The 21,299-nt window shown below is 36.6% G+C and overlaps 1 protein-coding gene and 1 pseudogene across 1 annotated transcript in view; one reads left to right on the top strand and one right to left on the bottom strand.

Annotated features, from left to right (window-relative positions):
• Positions 1 to 21,299, bottom strand: part of LOC126778863 (putative fatty acyl-CoA reductase CG5065) — a 106,965-nt gene that overhangs the window by 56,101 nt on the left and 29,565 nt on the right. The gene's annotated exons all lie outside the window — the stretch shown is intronic.
• Positions 5,758 to 21,299, top strand: part of LOC126778916 (fatty acyl-CoA reductase 1-like) — a 43,724-nt pseudogene continuing 28,182 nt past the window's right edge.

Genomic DNA, 21,299 nt, shown 5'->3' with positions numbered 1-21,299 from the left:
CAGATGCTACGCAAGAGCAATTTCCTAACGCGGAATTGGTGTTTTTGGGGGACTTTAATGCTCACCACGAATCCTGGTTGAAATCCCTCAAAACTGACCATGCTGGAAGGACTGCTCATGCTTTTGCTCTCACACATGACTTGACCCAACTGGTTGATCAGCCCACCAGGATCCCAGACATTGATGGGCAAGCACCTTCTCTACTGGACCTTCTGCTGACTTCTCACCCAGTGGAATATCAGGTTGTGGTTCAGGCTCCTCTTGGCTCTTCGGATCACAGCCTTATTTCTACCAGAGTGCCACAGGCCAAGCTGCCGCCACTAGCGGTATGCAAACGTCGCGTTTGGCACTATAAGTCGGCGGATTGGGACGGTATGCGCGATTACTATGCGTCGGTCCCTTGGAAGGAACGTTGCTTCAGTGGGAATGACCCGACAGCTAGTGCCGCTGCTGTTGCTGGCGAGATCATGCTGGGAATGGAATACTACATTCCTAGCTCAGATCTCGTCAGTAGGAGTACGCGTAACCGTTGGTTCACTCGTGAATGTGCCGATGCTGTATCAGCTAAGCAGGCGGCATATCGCAAGTGGATCAACGGCTGCATTAGCGGGGCATCTAACATTGACTCACTGAAAGCAAACTATAATAAAAATTCCAAGTCCTGTAGAAAGGCATACACGAGAGCGGATGCACAGCGCATTGTACAGATTGGTCATGACCTTGTTTCGCATCCTAGGGGCTCCCGTAGCTTCTGGCGTCTGACCAAGTCTGTGCAAAACAATTTCTACCAACCTTCGCTGCCACCGCTCAGAAATCCGGACGGATCGCTAGCTCACAGTCCGCAAGAGCAAGCTGATCTCCTGGCTAAACTCTTTGCCGACAATTCCGTCATCGATGATTGTAGTGCACTGCCACCTACAATACCTGCATGTGGCCATACGATGCCTGACATTAAAATCAGGCAACGTGATGTGCGTGCGGAGCTGCAATCACTTGATGTACGGAAAGCTAGCGGTCCCGATGGAATACCAGCCATAGTGCTGAAGAAGTGCGCAGCGGAGCTGTCTCCTGTGTTAACGCGCCTTTTCCAACTTTCTCTCTCTTCGGGAAGTGTGCCGGAGGCTTGGAGAAGAGCTAATGTGCAAGCGGTTCCCAAAAAAGGGGATCGGTCTGACCCGGCAAATTATCGGCCAATAGCTATCACCTCAGTACTTTGTAAGGTGATGGAACGGATTTTAAACAACCAACTGATCCATTACCTAGAAGATCACTGTCTAATTAATGATCGTCAGTACGGTTTTCGACCAAAACGGTCCACAGGCGATCTTCTAGCGTACGTAACACACCTCTGGGGTGAAGCTATCGACAAGCATGGAGAATCGTTGGCTGTCAGCCTCGATATCTCCAAGGCTTTCGACAGGGTCTGGCACAGAAGTCTTCTCTCCAAGCTACCGGCATATGGTCTGCCTGCTCAGCTATGCACCTGGATTGCCAGCTTCCTACACAAGCGTAGCCTTCGTGTTTTAGTAGATGGTTGCGCTTCACAATTCTATGTAGTGAATGCTGGGGTCCCCCAGGGATCTGTGCTATCTCCCACACTCTTTCTTTTGCATATCAATGATATGCTCTCCCTTGGGAACATACATTGCTATGCAGATGATAGTACAGTGCATGGTGGATACCACGGACGCGCAGTGGCTGGGCGGGCGGAAACTGAGGAGAGGCGGGAGAATCTTGTCATTGAACTCGATAGGACGTTAGATCTCATCGCCAAATGGGGCTCTGATAATCTTGTTGAGTTTAATGCCAAGAAAACACAGGTATGCGCTCTCACGGCGAAAAAGTCAACATTTTCCCCTCTTCCCTCCCTCTGTGGTACTCCGCTGGTGATGCAAAGCAAAATCGCCATGCTGGGGATTGACGTTCGCTGCGACCTTAGTCCAAGGGATTACATCGAGGCTGTTATAAAAACAGCTTCACGGAAACTCGGAGTTCTGAACAAGGTGCGGCGCTTTTTCACGCCACAACAACTGTGCCTGCTGTACAAAACACAGGTGCGGTCTTGCGTGGAATATTGCTCGCACCTTTGGGATGGCTCCGCTAAGTACCTACTGGAGGCCTTGGACCGGTTGCAGCGACGTGCCGTACGCATTATTGGCGACGTAAAGGTCACAAACACCCTTGAACCTTTACAATTGCGTCGTGAGATAGCAGCACTGAGCGCTTTCTATCGACTGTATCACGGCGAGTGCTCTGAGGAATTATTCTCTAATTCCTGCTTCCCCCTTCCTTCTTAAGTCCACGCGGGCTGGTTCTCGATGTCACCGCCTAACTGTGACATCAATTCCATCGCGAACAAAGAAATTTGGCAACTCCTTTCTTTGTCGCACTTCCAAAAAATGGAATTCCTTACCAGCTCACGTATTCCCCTCCTCTTACAACCCGGGTTCCTTCAAACGAGGCGTGAAGAGGCATCTTGCGGGCCGGCAAGGCGAAGGCGGCTAGTGCAGAACGTTTTTCCCGTCTGTACTGGCCGTCGTCGCGTTTGGACTCTACTACCACTTACCATCAGGTGGAGTAGAGTCATTTGCCCTCCCGGCGATATAAAAAAAAAAAAAAAAAAACACGCATCAAAATTGTATATCAACATAAATCAGCTGTCGACATTTCACTTGTGAGTAATGAAGTGAGCTATTATAGAATAGCAATGCATTTCTAGAGTGTGTTTAAAACGAAAATTAAACTACTGCGTTATAGAAGTGTCAAGTAATGTTAACTCTTTCATTTCTGTGTGCCAAGTGCGTGTTTTCTTACTTATTCGATAACTTTGACGTTAACAATTTGTATGGTATTGCGGTAATTGTCACTAGATGGCGCTGTTTTCATTTTATAAAAATAACAATTAACGTCAATCGAATAAGTAAAAATCACTAATCACTCTGTTAGAAGCGTGTTAACGTAAACAACATTTTAAAAACATTGTTACCACGCCTTAATCGATATATTGAAATTATAAAACCTACAATGATATTTAATGTTGATTATAGTTTACAGTTGATTTTTATAAAGAACAAAAGACAAAATTAGTATATTAGTTTTTTTTTTATATATTAAAAATTAAATTAATTTATTATACAAATTAAACGTCACTTTCATTTCCTTAACTCTAGACATTTCGTAGTGAACCACATCCTCTCTTTCATTCGATGAGAGATTCGAGAGTTCTAGTTTAATGTGGTTTTAGTCTCTACTACAAACGCAAAAACATCTCCTTACTGATTTTTCTGTACCTTTAAGTCAATCTTCAAAACAAACAAATATTTAATTTTTATACTTCAGTTTATTTATACTTTATTAGTAAACTATGAACAGACTTTTTTATAATATACAAAATTAAAAAAAAAAACACATTACAAATTTATATTCAAATACACATTACAAATTTATAGCAAAAACACGCCGTCTGAAAGATTGTCCTGTAGCATTGTACCCAAGATGGCATAAAAAAAGATCGCAAACTGGCATTGGCGCTCTGCACCGCTAGACTCAGCCTTTAGGCTAAATAAGCTACACACTTTAGTTATATATATTTTGTATAAGTGTACATAAACTAACAACTTTATACTATTTGCTATTAATAGCGCAATCTGTAGTTCCAATTATTTTTTCACCAAAAAGTATTTATATGTTCCAAAGAAACTCGTGAAAAAATAAAAATAGTAAATCATTCACATTGACAGCTAGTCAATCATTTACATAGCACATTGACAGATGAAGTTTTATACATATATATTTGTTATAATCGTTATATTTTTACGTGAAATTGGTACAGACGGTAATCCTGAATTATTTTTGAAAAGCAGACCGCTTTTCAAAAATAATTCATGATTCAGGAGAAACGCCGCATCCATCATCGATTGGATTAATATTTTTTATAAAGATAAATAATACGTCCAATGATAATGATTATATATATAGGCCTCTGCATCTTTGACAGATGATTTAAGCGGCATCGCGAAGGCACTTGCGTTCATGACTGAGTAGACCAATGCGAGAGAGGATCCTCCGATAATGATTACAATGTAGAAATAACTCCAGATGAATGCTGTCTTCAAGATGCTGGAGAGTTGAATTGTGATTATTTGAATATTATAGGAGGATGTTTGGATTTTATTTCAAAAGGTAATTTGTGAGACAAAGATAAAAGAACTTTATTTCATGTAACAAATTTTAAAGAAATGAGAGTAATTTATACTCTTTGTATAGATGTTATTAAAGTATTGAATGGTTTATTTTATTTACACTTAAGTATTGTTTTCTGTTTCTTTCATTCTTTAATTAATTGTATTAAAACAATTTCGACGCCTTTTTTCCTTATGCATTTAATAAATTTTACTGAGACTAAATTTTATTACAACAACAAACTACAAGCGATTAATAGTCGTTAATATTTGAAACGCTATTACAAATAGTAGTACGTAGAATGCAACTGTTGATTACGAAATGAAATCCTTTAAATTATTATGAAAATTGTTTATTATGCTTAATGTATATATTTTAGGTGAAGTTAAAACTTCAAGTGTTGCTGCGCCTCTGTTAGATATCTACGGAAGAAATGGTTTCTGTAATGTGTTCATTGACTCAAAAACAAATAATGGTCCTAATAAAAGAGACGCTTTAAAAATTAATTTCGATACAACAATTGAAAATAATGATTTTAAATTTATCGGGAAATACGAGCATTGTAATAATAGAGATGAAGATCCATTAAACGATTGTAGACCAGTCAATTGTGATACTTATTACAATGGCAAGAAGCCTTATTTTAGCAGGAAGAATAAAAGATGCATTGTCGTACCTCCATGCGTTTCTGACGATGAATCTGAATATCCAACTGTTATATATAATCCAATTAGTAACCAATGTGATGAACAATCAATAAACGAAAGGGATTTAGAAGATATCAAAGAATTTAGTTCAGATAGAGGGAACAGATACGCTAAAGACGTGTTGATCGTAAGTAAATTCGAGCCTAATGCAACAGAATTTATCGACACGATTGATTTGATAAATAACACGATAAGAATAGCCACTTCAATACCAACGAAACACAAAGCTGAATCTGAAACGAAACAAGTCAAAAATTCTTGCATAAAATCGTTTTGGAAAAGATATTTTATGAACAATAAGTGGACTCTAATTGTCCTCAGCTCTGTCGTTACAATACAATGTTTTTTGATTTGGACAATGTTTTACTGCTTAACTAAAACGTGTAACTGTTTCGAAGAGAAGAAGGTTGTTAGGAAGTTTTTCAACTACCGTCAAGATGTATCAGTTACAACACCTTTAATTGGTACAAGTAATATTGATATTGAGACAGATTTTCAATATTTAAGCGAAACTTCTAATAACGCCGAGCAAAAAATTAAATGTTATAAGGCGTGTCAGAAGGAGAATCAGAATTTAAAAACAAGTATGTCTGATGATATATTATCTAAATGCTTAAATAGACGAGATTGGAAGAAATATAAAGCTAAAGCAGTAACTGAAATAAATAAAGACAATGAAGTTATTAAAGAATTAAATAACACAGAATATATTGATTCAACTAAGTCAGAAAAGGTTAAACGAAATTGCGATGTAAAAGTTGCATTTGAAGATGAAAAAACTGACAATAACAATAAAACTAAAACAGTAAGCGTAGTTGATAAAACAGATAGATTGGAACTAGAGGAATCTGACGTCGAACCGAATAATACGTCTTCGGTCTTGATGATGATGGTCTCGCGTCTAGCTTGTAAGGTATGTCCAATGCCTATGAAAGTCAATCTCAAAGTGTACGATACTAATATTATAAATGCTGAAGTGAGTTCGTTTGTTTTTTACGCTTTTACCAATTAACTACTCAATCATCATGATATTTTGCGTTTACGTCGTTAAGGGTACAGACTAAGTTTAATACCTTACACCTCCCTCCCTCACACTCGGCTACAGTACAGTAACAGACTGTGAATATCCCACTGCTGGGCTAAGGCCTTTTCTCCTTTTTTTTTGAGGAGAAGGTTTGGAGCTTATCCCACCACGCTACTTCAATGCGGGTTGGTGGAATACACATGTGGCAAATTTCAGTAAAATTTACCACTTGCAGGTTTCCTCACGATGTTTTCCTTCACCGTCAAGCACGAGATGAATTATAAACACAAATTAAACACATGAAAACTCCGTGGCGCTTGCCCGGGTTTGAACCCACGATCATCGGTTAAGATTCACGCCTTCTAACCACTGGGCCATCTCGGCTTTTCACTCGGCTAAGCCAGGCGAAAACTAGAGCAACATGTATTTATACTTGTAAAACACATGTTTGCCTTAAATACGCAACGGTACTTTGGTCACCATCTAGAAAATGTCATCACATATGACACTAATACATCAGTCGTGATGTTTTCGACATAAAATTAGGTAACATTAGTGTACAAAGCCATTTGCGCGTTGAGAACATTAATTGCAAATATACCTCTTAACCAACTTGACAGATTGTTTCAACTGAATATAGACTTTATGAACGAATATTTTGCTTAAAACCTCATACGATTAGTGTGCCGCCTGATGATATTAAAGTCTTTGACTTTGAATGATATTAAAGCTTAATATCATTCAAAGTCAAACTATTTATTTAATATAGAAACGTTATACTTATTACTATTGCTTGTTAAAAAATATCTACTGCCGGGTCGGAAAAAAATAACTCAAGATATTAGAAGAACCGGCGAAAGAAACTCCACGGGATTACTTTCCAACAACTATCGTTAAAAGAATATTAGGTAAATAAACAGCTTGTAATTTTGAGAAGACACAAAACCTTGGAGCTCATGATACCTCGCTGCTCTATCACAGGATAGTACCCCACATGCGTCGAAATTTAATTCGATACCTATTGGTTTCTTCAAGATATGTTTCATTATCTCTGACCACGGACCAATTATAAATACATACTAATTGAGCACGTGAAAATTAATTAATAAAAATTAACGGTCTTTTAGGGGTAATTAGTTAAACAATGCTGTCTTCTTCTTTCGAATGTCAAATCAATAATGACAGAAAGAGAGAAATCAGTGTTCAACAAAAGAGTCGCTAAACATTTATAAGGCCGTAATTAATTGAAATAACAAATATAAAAAATACTGCTAGCATAATTTAAATCATATAGTTTTTGATATAAGTTCATTAATATTCAAAGCTATATAAAACTTATATATTTTGAACGCAATACACGTCTTACTAAATATGCACTTGCGCACTTGTTATAACGAAATTTACACCACTCCTGGCTAAGTGTGTGTCGACATACATATAAAGAGCACACCAACGATTTGTAAGAGCTTATAAGTATCATTATATATTAAGTATAATACTATACGCGTCAATCTTAACCGATGATCGTAGATTCAAACCCGGGCAAGCACCACTGAATTTTCATGTACTTAATTTGTGTTTATAATTCATCTCGTGCTTGACGGTGAAGGAAAACATCGTGAGGAAACCTGCTTGTGTCTAATTTCGTTGAAATTCTGCCACATGTGTATTCCACCAACCCGTATTGGAGCAGCGTGATGTAATAAGCTCCAAACCTTCTCCTCAAAAGGGAGAAGAGGCTTTAGCCCAGCAGTAGGACATTAAGAGGCTGTTACTGTTACTGATTTTTTTATAAAGATAATAACCCTAAGCGTCCTGTCCGTCCGCCCAATTCTACTAACTAAAGAATATTAAATAAATATAGAATATTCAAAGTTGGATTTGAATTGAATCGGTAACGTATCGTAATCGTTATAAATCAGTAGAATTTCATTACATTGCAGCCGTAGGACAAGTGTTTAGACGGCGTGTATTACTATAATTTGGTATGTTTCTTTAGTTATATTCTTTGACATCTTATCTATACAAATATTATAAATGCGAAAGTAACTCAGTCTGTCTGCCTGTTACGCTTTCACGGCTAAACCACTGAGCCGATTTTGATAAAATTTTACATACCTAACACATATCTCTAACATGTAAAGCGAATAAATTCTGTATATAATTAAGTCTTTTATATATAACTTTCATAGATACCAAATGACATAATCGTACCTTAATCAAATAAAAAACATTTAAACATAGATAAAGTAATATTCAACATTAAAACCAATGACTATAATTATTCTATTGTTTTTTTGTCTGTTCGCGTGTCATCATTAACAGAGCAAGAATGCCGGTTATTCAACAACAAAAAACCTTATAGTGAAACGCCCCTTGAATAAAAATGTTCACTATACAAAACATCTTAGAGTTCAAATTTCATTGTCAAGCGAATATCAACATAAAGAACATAATATTAACATCCTAATATCCACTTATTGAATTTGAGCGGTTTTTTGTTAAAAAATTAACGAAATTATTTACGGAATCCCTATTATTGTCACTAGATGGTGCTGTTTTCATTTTATATAAATCGCAGTTAACGCCAATGTTATCAGATAAATAAAAAAACTCGATCTAGGCACGCTGTGTTATTTTGTATGAACTCACTTCGTATCTCACTCGTGATGTATTAAAAGAAAAATTGAAAAAAAAAACAATGTTTGGGGTGTTACCCGGTAGTCTTTGTATTGTGAGACTTCAAGAATAAAACCACCGACTATGTACTGCTGGTCAGATAGTGTAATTGTTTTCCTCTTATGAATTTACAAAAACTTATATTGTACTTTAGAAAAAATATTCCTATAGCGCGATGTAAAACACATCTAACGCCATCTATTGACGTGAAGGTAAACCAAACAATACTAGGCATAATGTAATATGATCTTGAACACCGTCTTATATTTTAATGCGTTTATCTTATAAATGGTATAATTATTATATTTCTCACACCAGGGGGAGGTAATATTCTTTTCTGAACCCCAACAACTTGTATGAAAAGCTTAATAAAAATCGGTTGAATAGTAAGTTAATACGTGAGTGCGTAAAAATAAACAAACTTCAACTAAAATCACTTTAGAATTTATAATATTAGGTCCTTACATATGAAATTGGCGTTTTGTACGGGAGGTTTGTATAAAGTCAATTTTTTTTGTAAAATATATTTAATTAATCAAAGTATGCACCGTTTTTATCTATGCACCTTTGCCATCTCATAGGTAGTTCATTGATCCCTTTACTAAAAAAAGCGTGGGGGGCGAGAATCAATAAACTCTTTGAAGGCGGTTTGGACTGCCGCATCGGAGTTGAAATTTTTTCCTTGCAAGAAGTTGTCCAAATTCCGTAAAAAATGGTAATCTGTTGGAGCAAGGTCTGGGGAGTACGGTGGATGTCGCAGACATTCCAGTTGTAGCTCATCTAACTTAGTGGTTGTTTGTTGTGCAGTGTGTGGTCTTGCGTTGTCGTGAAGCAGCAGTGGCCTAGAGCGATTGACCAATCTCGGTTATTTAGCAGCTAGTTCTTCCTTCATGGTTTGCAATGGAAGTAGGAATCATTATATTAAGGATTGGCCATCATTTATGGACGTCATTGAAAATTGTTTTGTCTATGCAGATTACTAAGCAAGCTGCCTAATTCCTATGCGTTCACAAAAGCATTAGGCGAGGCTCTAAAGTAACACAACAGTCGATGCGTGTTTGCAAGTTCAATTCACTCAATTCATGAGGCACCTATCGTTCAAGTTTTTTACTTTCCCGATTTGCTTCAAGTGGATTAATACAGTTTTATCACTTACCCTGAGAGCTTTGTGATGCATCCGCTTCCACATTTTTTTTCTTTAATTCTTCATTTTCCACTTTGGTCTCCGGCCGTCCACGGGGTTGGTTCTGAAGGTCGAAATTTCCAGAACGAAACGAAACGAACGTTGAAACCAAAAACGTACCGTACGTAAAGAACGTAAACGAAACGTACTTTCTTTTGCGACACCAGCGCTGTACACATCATTAATCCTTCGAGATGTTTCTGCAGCACTGGTGCCACGATAGAACTCGTACTCGTAAATATACCGATATTTCATGTTTCCATTGTGCGGTAATAAGCGAAGCCAAAGAAAAAAATAATGAGGAAAAAACAAATGAATAAACGTTTTCAAAACTCAAATGTAACAGCTAAATGAATTTATAAATTTGAATTTTGAATTCTAAACCGAAGAGGAGATATTTTAGATCAAATTGGTCAGTACGACAAAACGCTAACTTCATATGTAAGGACCTGATATTAGTTAATATTACTTATTATTATTCCGCCGTGAGTTTTGAGTTTGTTGAATAGCCCTCCTGATCAGATACATTTTAACATACGACCTTTTATATTAGCAAATTGCGTATATCTTATTTACTTTTATACAACGTGCTCTAAGTTTTTATAACTGCTATAGCCTAAGAATCAAGACGGTTCAGTGGTTAGAAAACGTGAGTCACGAAGATTGCGGATTCAAACCCGGGCAAGCACCACTAAATTCGTGTGTATTATTCATCTCGTGCTCGGCGGGAAAGGAAACCTGCATTTGTCGAATGAAAAACTGCCACATGTGAGCCATAAGTCGAGATGGCCCAGTGGTAAGAACGCGTGAATCTTAACCGATGAACGTGGGTTTAAATCCGGGAAAGCACCTCTAAATTTTCATGTACTTAATTTCTGTTTATAATTCATCTCCTGCTTTTCGGTGACGGAAAACATCGCGAGGAAACCTGCATGTGCCTAATTTTATCGAAATTCTGCCACATGTTTTTTCCACCATCCCGCATTGGAGTAGCGTAATGAAATAAGCTTCAAAACCTTCTCCTCAAAAAGGGAGATGAGGCCTTAGCCCAGCACTGGGACATTTACAGACTGTTACTGTTACTGTGTGCCATTAACAGGTTATAGGGTAAAAAAAATAATTATATTTTAAATTTTCAGCTCTTCGAGAAACTCAGGACCATGCGAGGTGGTATTGCACCGATGTTGGAGAAATTACAAATCATAGGTGGTGACGCCTCAGCCCCAGATTTGTCGATTAGTCAAGATGACAGGGAAATGATAATAGAGAACGTGCATATGATCATTCACGCCGCAGCTACCATCAGGTAAAGTATAAAACATGCTTATGCTATCATTCTGACTAACTTCGGCCACTGGGCAATTGCACAGGATATATAATAGTGCACAAATGTGTAAGCAAATACAAGTGCATAACATTACTTTCATAATCCGATAGACATTCCGAAATTGGAAAAACTCCCTTAACGAGTACGTATTTTTACAATGCACAAGAGTGTGAAAACCCATGGCTGCTGAAACCCAAACTTTTTTTACAGCCTCGAATCGGGACTTAAGCTCTTGGGGTCTGCTGCCTTATATATTAGTCACTAGACCAAAGATGCAGTCATAAAGCATATACAGCCAGAGTGAGCAAATATTCCACTGCTGACTAAATGAAAATATGGTTTGGGGCGTAAATCCACCAAGTTTAATGAATCCCGAGCTATGCTCAAAATAAAGTATTTTACTCGTCAGGATTTTCCACCTTCATTAAACAAAGCGAGTTAATAATCGTGATAATATAACAATGTGTCGCTTTAGATTTGACGAAGAGTTGAAAAAGGCAGTTCTACACAACGTCCGAGGAATAAAGCTGGTGCTTGAACTTGCTAAGCAATGCAAACATCTTTAGGTACGAATATTTTAGGTCACATTTAGGTTAAAGACCATTGTCAAAATCATTAGGAACATGGAATACATCAGACCTGAGATGAACCAGCGAAAGATTCGGAGTTTTCCTTTTGTTTCTTGTTTATTATCTATAAATAAAGAGTAACTACTGAGTTTCTAGCCGGTTCTTCTCGATATAATATTCATTCCGAATCAGTGATAGAACTGCTTGTAACACCTTACTTGAACAAAAAATATTTTTCATGTATCTGTTATGAATATATTTACTAATAAGCAAAATTAATAAAATTATTTATATTTATCTTAGATATTAATTGTTATTTTCTCATTCCTTGCTAGCTCTTCATCCACATTTCAACAGTCTACTGCCACTTGCACGAGAAGCTTCTGGAAAAGAGACCGTACGGGGGGTACGGTCTCTTTTCCAGATATCTTATATAATTTATTAACAGCTAATTTTATAAATAATAAAATTTAAATTAAAAACGTTACAATTAAAAAATGATACTTAAAGAACTAAAACTAATAAAAACTTCTTATATTAAGTGAGTTAAAGATGAAATTAGATCTTTGCAGTCAACACTTCGTGATTTTTTATATTTTTTAATAGGATGCCTCAAAATGGCTGTATATGGTGGGAACAATTTAGCAGTTGATCAGCTAAAAATGATACGTATGATTGCGGTCGACCGATAAACATTGATTTTATTAGATATTATGTCCTGGACACCTGTGATTAGATTGGTATGCTCTTAAGAAACCAGAACACTGCTGTTTATTATTGGCTATAACCCAACTCTATTTGTATTTTTTTTATAGAATCGATAGACGGACGAGCGTATGGTCCACGAGGGTAAGTGGTCACCAACGCCCATAGAAATTGGCATTGTAAGAAATGTTAACCATCGCTTACATCGCCAATCTTGGGAACTAAGATGTTATGTCCCTTGTGCCTGTTGTTACACTAGCTCACTCACGCTTCAAACCGAAGACAACAATACCAAGTATTACTGTTTTGATCTAGAATATCTGATCAGGGGGTGGTACATACCCAGACGAGCTTGCACAAAGCTCTACCACCAGCAAAATGTTGTATGTATGTGTTTGAAAACTAGGAAGCAAAAAAAAATATAAAATAATCTTTGGCTTTCAAATATTTTATGTAATATATCAAATATGGTTTTAGTGATACCAATATCACAAGAACCAGTGCCTGGTTGGACGGACAACATCAACGGACCGACGGGTCTACTGATTAGTATGTAATATATATAAATAAAAACGCGACTACAGATAATAAAAAGTTGAATTAATGTTTATAATTTAAATTAAATCAAATCAAAATATACTTTATTCAATTAACATTTAAATTGTGATTTTAAAAAATCTAACACCGATTCGGAATATAGATTCTACCGAGTAGAACGTTATTCGTGCTTATAAAATCGTTTATCCTGAATGACTATCTATCACAAAACTACTCAGTCAAGAAAGCTGATTTTGGGACAAACATCTATTTTATAACATAATAAGCCGCTTAGAATATTTAGAAATTTCAACTTTGAAAGGAGATAATGGGAGTAGTAAGCGTATATGATTTTTTTCCGTACGAAGTCGGGACGGCAGGAAGTTATAAGACTGAAAAACTTTATTGTAACACATTTTAATATTATTATTATGCTATCATGATATAATAATATTTCATGATAGTATAATAAAAAAAATTGTGTCGTCGCTCATAGGGGGGTATTTGCCTTAGTCACCACGCTTGGCAGGCGGGTTGGTGACCGCAGCGGCTGGAAATCTTTCACTGATAGCGCTTCTGCCCGCTATCAGGATTTTCATTTTCGGATCGGGATGGTTGTCGTTCTATGGGCTTTCGTCCAGCAGTGCACGGCAAAAGGCTAAAAAAAAACATTAGTAAAATCTATTACTCGTCACGTACGTTTTATGTTAGATTTGGAATCTAGGCTCAATCTTCAATGGTTTTACGTTGTCTATTTATTTATGTGAATAATCGTTTAACATTGTTTTAGGTGCCGGCAAGGGAGTTATCCGATCTATGTATTGTAAAGGAAACAGTTACGCGGATTATTTACCGGTTGACGTTTTCATAAACGGTATCATGATCTGCGCCTGGAATTATATTTATAAAAACGGGTATATATTTAGATTAAGATAAAAATATATATATCATAAATTGGCTATTGAGCTTCCTGATTATAGGTGGTTACCACAGCTCATAGGCACGTGTTTAAATATTAACCATTCCTTGGATCGCTTTGTTTCTTTGAACCTGTTTCTTTGAACCTGTGATCTATGTATAAGATTTATTAATCTTAATTTATATCAAAATTAGTTACACTTTAATTTCGTATAAATATTAAATACAAACACGGATAAACGCTCCTTGGTGAGAATGCTTGGAGCTTATTCCGCTACGTTGCTCAAATGCAAACGCATTCATATATGTAACCCTCACGATATGCAACTCTCACGATGTTTTACTACACCGCCGAGCACGAGATGAATTATAAAGTATTTAGGGTCAGAGGTGCTTGCCCGTGTTTAAGCCCGCAATGTTCGATAAGATTCTGGTCGAACCATTGAGCCACCTCGGCTCTTAGTCCTTAATTTTTAAGTAACTGTAGGGCTATTCTGTAAGAAAACATTTGAAACTTATCGCAGGAAACGATCGTGAAATGTCAGAAAGTGATATGCGACATTGACCCTAATAATCATAACATTTAAAGTAAGTTGTAACAGAATAGCAATGAGGTTTTTTAACATATTACGTTTATCCATTTAAAGTGATAAGAAATCGAACGTCGCCAACTTTACCTCATCAGCCGAGATAAAAATAACTTGGATAAAGATGATAGATGCTGGCCGTGACATCATCATGAATAGAGTGCCCCTCAATGGTGTTGTATAGTAAGTCATATTAAAGATCATCAGTCTTAAGAAGAATTCATTCGAGCACTTTACAATCATTATTTTAGAATTTTAATTTATTGTCAAGCCAACCGGTGTGAATTGTAGAATCTACCGAGAACAATCTTTTACATTATATACAATTAAATTGAAAAAAATAAAATTAAATTTTAAAAAATCATAAAAGATATTTCTAAGAAACTGATCCACACATCTCGTGACCCAAGAGCTGGCGCTTATTTAGCCAAAAGACTGAGTCTAGCGGTGCAGAGAGACAATAGTGCCAGCGTCTTGGGTAATATTCCACAGGACAACCTTTTAGACGGCGTGTTTTTACTTTAAATTTGTAATGTGAATTTTGTTCTTTTTATTTTAATTTTGTATTTTATAAAAATGTCCTATATAACAATCAACGAATACTAAATCCAAGTTCTTTTAACTATATAAAATTGTACAATATAAAACATTTTGTAAAGACGAAGTTACTCTAAACGAGGTCACTGGTTAAAGAACGTCGACAGATGTGACCGCTTGGGCATTCATAGCGCTTTATGTATTTCGAAAACGTTTTTAAATGGTGCAGCGCCTTACGATATTCATTCGATCAATAACAATATTCCAAGAACACAACTGACACAACCAACTGAAAAATAACCACAGAAGACGATTGAAATTGTAGTTCTGAAAGAATTGAGATGATGCAGACAAATCAAAAATATACTCAATCAAAATAGCAAAAACACGTCTATTTTTTTTTTCTAGTATAGGAAGGGGGACGTGCATATGGGCCACCTGATGGTAAGTGGTCACCAACGCCCATAGACATTGGCATTGTAAGAAATGTTAACCATCGCTTACATCACCAATGCGCCACCAACCTTGGGAACTAAGATGTTATGTCCCTTGTGCCTATAATTACACTGGCTCACTCACTCTTCTAACCGGAACACAACAATACCAAATACTGCTGTTTCGCGGTAGAATATCTGATGAGTGGGTGGTACCTACCCAGACGAGCTTGCACAAAGCTCTATCACCAGTAATATATATCAAGATATGTATATAACAGAAAGAAAAAAGAAATTCGTTTCTCTAAGTTGGAACCACTTCGGTGACATTGTCAAACTATGACCAATATCAATTTCAAAAAAGGTAGTCAAGACCGATTCCCTTTTAAGAATTCGCGTCACGTCGTTCCATTAATCATTGCTTCACCTTTAATACTCACACATATACAACACACATACTACGTTCTTATGTCTTTATTATATATTATATATTTTTAGAACTTTTACTTAAGTGGTTTTTGATTAAATATTTTTTTAAATATTGGTGCTTAGTTCAATGGCAGTTAATTTTTATGAAAATATTCTATTCATAGCTTCAGTCTGTACATCGTAAGTACCTTACTCATAAATGTTTAGAGGGTGAATAGTTAAACAATGTTTTGTTTTCTTCTTTCAAATGTCAAATCAATAATGACATAAAGGTATTAATGTTTTTTTCAGTTACTAAGCAACTTCTGGTAGACTTGTGATTCTTTGCTAAGCATTATAATAAGTGTGGACGATAGTTTTTCGTTAAATAAATTATTATTCTTACAAAACACTATTACAGGTATCCTGGAGGTTCAATGAAACATTCCAGGCTTTACCATAACATATGTGCCCTGTTCTTCCATTGGATTCCAGCTCTCCTCATAGACACCCTGCTTTTCTGCTTAGGTTATAAGCCTGTGTAAGTATCAATATATTTCGTGGCTATCTTTGATCGTAGTTCTTAATGAAGTGGGCTAGTCGGTAAAACACGTGTAAATTTGAAAATGATCATGGTTCAAATCCAGGTAGGGGATAAAATGAAAAAAGTCATCAAAATTTGCTTCAACTAATAACTTGTAAATTTACAATACCTGAGCAAAGAAAAGGTCTTTGAGAGGATCCTCTTGAGAGGATTTAGAACTTAATCCACCAAGCTGATCCAATGTGGATTTGTGGATACATATATCGCGAAATTTCATCTTACACGTGCAGGTTACCTCACGATGTTTTCCTTCACCCATGAACAAATGGGTGAAGGAAAACATCGTGATTATACAAACAAATTAAACACATAAATATTCCGACGGGTGACGAGCCAGTTGGCGTGGTTGGTGGATACTTGCCTTTCACGCCGAAGGTTGTGGGTTCGATTCCCACTCAGGACAGATACTTGTGTGCATGAACATTTCTGTTTGTCCTGAGTCTGGGTGTAATTACACCCAGTTAGTATCTATATAAGAATGTATTTACAAAAGAAAAATAGTATATGTAGTATGTCAGTTGTCTGGTTTCCATAGTACAAGCTCTGTACAAGCTTAATTTGGGATCAGATGACCGCGTGTGAAAAATGTCCCAGGATATTATTATTATTTTCAGCTTTTTCGGGTTTGAACCCATAATCAGCTAAGATCTGTATCTAACCACTGAGTATAACTTGTTGTAATATTTATCATAATATTTAAGTTAATTATAATTTACTTTACAAGTAATATTTCTCCATGGATCATGCTATATTCGAAATAAAATTTTAAGATTAATGCGCGTCCATCGTCGCATCAGCAAAGGCTTTGACGTATTCGAATATTACACGAACAACCAATGGGACTTCAAATCTGACATCGCACAGACGGTCAGACACAGACGGGAGAGATTATAAAGTTGATGCTATCGGTAAGTAAAAAATGAGTTACCAAAATTATCTCCCAAAACTGTTGATGTTACTTAAGTAAGTACTGTTAGAATTACTATTAGAAAATTCTAGTGATTAAGAAGTTACAGTATATGTATGTATGTATTCATCAAATTTCATTAATGATTATTGTTTCCACTGAAGTAATATCAGGAGATCGAATGGAAAATAAACTAAGGAAGCACTTTCCACTGTTCGCACAACAACAATTTATTTGATCAATTTTTATTTATTGTTCCATAATTTACTGGTGGTAGGGCTTTGTGCAAGCTCGTCTGGGTAGGTACCACCCACTTATCAGATATTCTACCGCAAAACAGCAATACTTGATATTGTTGTGTTCCGGTTTGAAGGGTGAGTGAGCCAGTGTAATTACAGGCACAAGGTACATAAAATCTTAGTTCCCAAGGTTGGTGGCGCATTGGCTATGTAAGCGATGGTTGACATTTCTTACAATGCCAATGTCTAAGGGCGTTTGGTGACCACTTACCATCAGGTGGCCCATATGCTCGTCCACCTTCCTATTCTATAAAAAAAACCATATATAATATATAGCCAATATTCAGAAATGTGACATATTGATATTATTGACCAGACTGTAAGCTGTACCATAAGCCATTAACCAATTATAGTCAAATTTCAACCACTAAACGGAGTAAGAGCAAAATGATAATTTAAATACGATTGTAGTTTTAATTCAACTAATGTTTCAGGTTTAGATATTTCCAAGTATTTCGAAGATTGCATCAGGGCTGCGAGGATATTCATACTGAAGGAATATGATGACACTTTACCAGCTGCGAGACGTCACATGAATGTGTAAGTATTTCGATGCATGTAAATATGAACAGCTCTGCCCGTTTGACTTCGTACGGGTAAAACTAGAAAGTTAACCCCCCCCCCCATTCACTTCTTAAAATTTCCAAAAAACCGTTCGTAGACAGCGGACGTCGTAAAATAAACCTATGTTCCAAATTGAATAACAAAATCGCGAACAGTGCTTTGATAGTAAATCGGGACTTATAATTTTGTAAGTATATGTGTAAAGTAAAAAAGTAACAAAGACAGCCCGTCTTTTTTGAGAAGGTTTATTACATCACGCTACTGTGGCTTATACAAGAGTGGCACATTTTTATTCGATTCATTCAAGTCTCCTCACGATGTTTCATTCACCTTCGAGTATTTGATGAATTATAAACACTATCATCAAATAAAAATTAAATGTTTATCAGTTGAGGCTTGTCATATAAAACTGAATGAGAAAAAAATTGAATGAAAGAACGAATGGTACTTATGATAATGGAATTAATAAATAGAAGAATAAGGCTTCGTGTTCACGTAGTCGGCGACGTGTCCGTATACACATTAAAAACGCGTTTAAACTACAAATTCACATTAACTTAAGTAAACCAAAGATCCCATATTAATTTAATTATTTCTCTTAAACAGGATGTGGTTCGTTGACCTGGTGACAAGGTTCCTATTTTGGGGTTTAATTCTTTACTGGTTCAGCGGTTGGATGTCAACAGTCTACACATTTCTGGTCGGCACCAGTGACATTACGCCTAAAATTATTGAGTGATACAGTTATATAAATGTATATTTATAGATAGCTTTATTAGTTATTTTAATCTACTCTGTAGGGCTATTCTGTGACAACCTCACCGCAGAAAACGGTCCTAAATGTCAGTATGTTATATGCGAAATTGACCGTAATAATTGTAACATTTCAAGAATATGTTCATCAAAATAGTATATCAAGATACGTCGTTTGTCAACATTTCGCGTGTGAATAATGAAGTGCTTTTTCACAGAATAGCACTGCTATTGTTTATTAATTATAATGTATAATTTTATAGGAATATACAGTATTATATTAGTCGGATCATAAACACATCGATCAGTTAAAATTGTTTAGGCAATTATTATATTAAAGAGAATGCGTCGCATAGACAAGACAAGACTTGATTGGTGCAGAAAAATCGGATGCGGTTCGATTTCCGGTTTTTTATGAGTCAGGTTTTGTAAATGTAAATAAAAAAATTTTGTACTTATTGTAAAATTAAAACTAACGATTCGTCTCCACCCGTTTCCACAGGAAACTCGCCAACAATAACACAACGATGTAGTATTTTTTATTGGTAACTTAAGTTTCACAGAAAGTTTGTCATCACTTTTTGTCGGTGTGAACGTAGCTTTACACGTAAATATTTTACAATAAACGGCATTACTTATAAGCGTTGTCTAGCTTAGTTAAACAATGCTGTCTCCTTCTTTCGAATGTCAAATCAATAATGACAGAAAGAACGAAATTGAATATCACCAAAGTCGCTAAGCAACTTTTATAAATTAAGCCAGAAATGCGTATATTTACTTTTTTCATACGCAGACTTGTCATGAAATATATAATAATATTAAATTGATATTGGTGTGTCTATCTATTTTATAATCGTGATTTTGTTATGGTTTCTGATAATTATTATGATATTACTCTACAAATAATAATCATTTGGATTTGTGAAAATAATATAAAGCTACTGAAGCGCTTCAAATGTATATAACTATACTATTTACTGTACAGACATAATATATGTATATAGTAAAGTTTTTTAATAATACTTGTCACATATATTTTTAATCTGTGGTGCTATTCTGTAAGAACTAACTTCCTATCTCACTCGTGAAATGTCGTAAACCGACTTACGTTGATACGCTATTTTGACGCTTGTGTCATTTCAATTTAGCAAGTATCTTATTCAATGTCGCGTATCTATGGTGAGTTTCGAGACTGTTCTTACAGAATAGATTCGGACACGGATCTTGACAGATTGCTTTGCCTTGTTACGTGTAGCCATTTTTTGGAAGTGCGACAAAGAAAGGAGTTGCCAAATTTATTTGTTCGCGATGGAATTGATGTCATAGTTAGGCGGTGACATCGAGAACCAGCTCGCGTGGACTTAAGAAGGAAGGGGTAAGCAGGAATTAGAGAGAATAATTCCTCAGAGCACTCGCCGTGATACAGTCGATAGAAAGCGCTCAGTGCTGATATCTCACGACGCAATTGTAAAGGTTCAAGGGTGTTTGTGACCTTTACGTCGCCAATAATGCGTGCGGCACGTCGCTGCAACCGGTCCAAGGCCTCAAGTAGGTACTTAGCGGAGCCATCCCAAAGGTGCGAGCAATATTCCACGCAAGACCGTACCTGTGTTTTGTACAGCAGGCACAGTTGTTGTGGCGTGAAAAAGCGCCGCACCTTGTTCAGAACTCCGAGTTTCCGTGAAGCTGTTTTTATAACAGCCTCGATGTAATCCCTTGAACTAAGGTCGCCGCGAACGTCAATCCCCAGCATGGCGATTTTGCTTTGCATCACCAGCGGAGTACCACAGAGGGAGGGAAGAGGGGAAAATGTTGACTTTTTCGCCGTGAGGTATGCGCTATACCTGTGTTTTCTTGGCATTAAACTCAACAAGATTATCAGAGCCCCATTTGGCGATGAGCTCTAACGTCCTATCGAGTTCAATGACAAGATCCTTCCGCCTCTCCTCAATTTCCGCTCGCCCAGCCACTGCGCGTCCGTGTTATCCACCATGCACTGTACTATCGTCTGCATAGCAATGTATGTTCCCAAGAGAGAGCATATCATTGATATGCAAAAGAAAGAGTGTGGGAGATAGCACAGATCCCTGGGGGACCCCAGCATTCACTCCATAGAATTGTGAAGCGCAACCATCAACTAAAACACGAAGGCTACGCTTGTGTAGGAAGCTAGCAATCCAGGTGCATAGCTAAGCAGGCAGACCATATGTCGGCAGCTTGGAGAGAAGACTTCATAAACAAGAAGACATAACAAAACACACACACAGACAAAAGTAAATGATGTATATAAAATGTTGATCATAATATTTATTTACTTTTATCAATATTTACTTACATACTTGATTAATTGGTTAAAATAATCTTTGTTACAGTCG

This window comes from Nymphalis io, chromosome 27 (genome assembly GCF_905147045.1).
Source record: "Nymphalis io chromosome 27, ilAglIoxx1.1, whole genome shotgun sequence".
In the NCBI taxonomy this organism is placed as follows: Eukaryota; Metazoa; Arthropoda; class Insecta; order Lepidoptera; family Nymphalidae; genus Nymphalis; species Nymphalis io.
The sequence above is the reverse complement of the archived record's forward strand: the minus strand, read 5'-3'. Positions and strand labels throughout refer to the sequence as shown.